The sequence below is a fragment of the Mauremys mutica genome, unplaced genomic scaffold, assembly GCF_020497125.1.
Source record: "Mauremys mutica isolate MM-2020 ecotype Southern unplaced genomic scaffold, ASM2049712v1 Super-Scaffold_100199, whole genome shotgun sequence".
NCBI lineage: Eukaryota > Metazoa > Chordata > Testudines > Geoemydidae > Mauremys > Mauremys mutica.
In genome coordinates, this window is record NW_025423286.1 from 705,966 (window position 1) to 708,923 (window position 2,958).

The 2,958-nt window shown below is 46.8% G+C and overlaps 1 non-coding gene across 1 annotated transcript; it reads left to right on the forward strand.

Annotated features, from left to right (window-relative positions):
- The first annotated feature begins 829 nt into the window (after window positions 1-829).
- On the forward strand, window positions 830-908 carry TRNAK-CUU. The gene is given in 2 exon segments: window positions 830-866; window positions 873-908. It is a non-coding gene; the product is annotated as a tRNA-Lys (tRNA).
- The last annotated feature ends 2,050 nt before the right edge of the window (window positions 909-2,958 follow it).

Consider the following 2,958-nt stretch of genomic DNA (forward strand, 5'->3'; position numbering starts at 1 on the left):
AGCCCAGCTTCAGGACTCAGACAAAAGTTGGTCCATTGTCCATTCCCCTCAGGGGTTAAGAGCTGGAACCCCTGTGCTCAGGGTCACAACCTTAGCCCAACCGAAGGCACTGAAACAAACTCAAATGATGCTTCAGCTTCCTCCCTCAGCATCACAAGACCAACACAAAGAAAACTCCCGAGGAACGGGGCTCTGAGCATTGCCAGGTTGTGAGTTCCGTGCCCTCAGGAAGCAGCCAAAATGCTCGAACCCCCACCCGCTTCTCTTGGACCGCTGGCAACATGGTGTTTGCACAGGAGCCGCAAGCCCGTCTTTCCTGTCTTTGTCTATCCCGGCCCCTTCCCCCCAAATGCTTTCATCAGACGCTGGAGGGACCTAAGGACCTGCAAGTTCCCGCACCCACCTCCTAAAGCAAACAGTCCTTCCCTTCTCTGACATTCCTGGAGCCGCACATCCTTGGAGGAGTTTTACCCCAGGGGGTTCTGATTCCCTGCAAAAAGATGTGTCTGGCGGCCGGCGGGGAACTGTCTTCTCTGCCCCCTCTTTGGGCGCTGAGAAGCTTTTTCTGAGAAACAGCACCTCCTCCTGGTGGGAGAATCCTAAATTCCACCCTCCCACCCAGGTTTCTCTGAGCAGCTGCTAGATGAACCCCACTTCTCTGGTCTAGACACCAGCATCTAACTAGCCTTGGAATGGGCCCTGTTTGCTAGCTGGAGAGCGAAGGAACCAGGAAAGAAGGCAAATGTCAGGAAACGAATCTCAGCACGCAAAGAAACTTCCTTCACTCTTCTTTTGCACTGTCTGTGCCTTTGCGACCCCTTGAGGCCTAGCCCGACTAGCTCAGTCAGTAAAGCCTGAGACTCTTAATTTCAATTTCAGGGTCATGGGTTCGAGCCCCACGTTGGGCGTTTCATCTTGCACTCTTCAACATCACTCTCTCCCTTAGAGTCTCAGAGCATAACAAAATCCACTCTTTGTCCTCTCAACCACCAGAGGCAGTCTTGGACCTTTAGTACATCATGAAGACAAGACACATTGACAATTCCATGGTCCTAAGAGAGTCGAGTCTCTTCTAGCCCAGGCAAGAGAGGGAAAAAATAACCTTGCCCCCCACCCCCTGAGCAGCCATCTAGAGCTTCTCTACTTATTTCTATATCTTCGCCAGCGCTCAGTAGTTGAGATAACTGCTTCTTTCTCAAATCCTCCACCAGCCCTCTTCATTGGGATGGAGATTGCTTAAGGCTGACGATTCCACCACATCTTATTCATCCCTCATACATTTCTGTAAGCCCATGGAGAGTAAAACAAGATAGCAACAAAACTGTTTTTTTTAAAAAAAAAGACATGGCCTCAATGTATAACAATACTGGAAATTGTCTTAATATGTTTTCTGTTTCTTTTTCATATCAGTGCTAAAAATAGGAAGGGAACCGTAAGGAAACGAAGAGCTCAGAGCTTGTGTTAACCTCCTTTGAAGACGAACGAATGGCCTCAGTTGGACAGAAAGTAGGCCTAGAAAGTTATGCCCAACCCCCCAAATGTCATCTCCCTGGTGGTCTAGTGGTTAGGATTTGGCGCTTTCACCGGCCCGGGTTCGATTCCCGGTCAGGGAATTACTCTCTTCAACAAAAGTCTACCTTGCCTTCCTCGCTTAGAGTTCAACCGGAAGAATGCAACTTCCTGGCCTCCTTCAGAATGCTTGGAAACTCTTTGGAGGCCATGAGGAAAGCAAAGCTTCCAACTACAACAATATGGCTATCTGCCCCTTAAAGCCCAGCTTCTGCACCCTTTTACACAAATACACTTACTTGTGCAAACAATTTAGTTTTTCCTTCTTACCGAGCCTAACCTAAATTAGAACAACATTGCACTTTGACCCAAGATCTTTTTCTTTTCTTTTCACTTTTCTTGGTGAAACCAAACCAAACCAAACAATCATTTTGGGTCCACCAAAATATTTCACTAAATATAATATTCATCCAAAAACCTTTCACCCAGCGCTATATACAAGTCTTTGGAAGTAACACCCCGGAGAAAGATCATTAAGCTTTTCCATTCCTAAGATCTAGCCGCTGAAGGCTTCTGAGCATGGGCTATGGGCCTTTCACCTCTAGGCCAGTGGTTACCCTCTTGCTCAGGTGGCTACTGACGAAAGGCAACGTGGTTTAGTGGCAGATCCATTTCAGCCTCCCTCTTCCAATGTCTACAGGAGGGTGTTTGTTTCGCATTGCATCTAAGAATCAAATCAATTCTCTTGAAACCTCAACCTGGAATCAAGGTGATTGTAGGTCAAGGAAGGAAGGTTTTGTTCATCCTGTTCTAGTAAATGCTCAAAGTTGCGATGCTTCTTGGAGCTTCCAGACACATTGGCCAGAATTTTCAGAAGGTCTCACACCCACCGCTAGGGCCAGATTTGCAGAAGAACTAGGCTCCCAGTTAGGCACTAAAATCTTTAGCCAGATTGTCAAAAAGGCTCAACCTATTTTTCCAAAAGATGAGTTATTTTGGAAAAAAGCTTGTAAAGATTGTGGGTGCTGGTTACTTGTCTATGTGGCCCACACTGCTGGAGTTGGAGGTTCACCATTGTTTTCTCAGAATGCGGTGTCCGTAGTCTGCCTCAGTTCTGGTGTCCATCTTTTAGTCTCCTAATAAATCAGCAGGGAGACTAAAACAACATCGGACTCACAGGGCTCCCGGAAACCTGCCAATTTGGCTCACGGTGAAGGTGTATACAAATCATCTGTGCTGTAGAAGGGCTCTGGGAGTTGAAAGAGTTGTGAATTTAACCCTCTAGGTTTCGGGCCTAATCTGAAACTGTTTCAAAACCAATTCCTTAAATAGACCATAGTTTGAAGCATCAGCAATAGGCATCTTACTGAATATATCCAGAGCTTTCCCAGCCAATTTGGCAACCAAAGTTGTCATCTTCCCTTTCCCGAATAAGCACTTTGTCTGTCC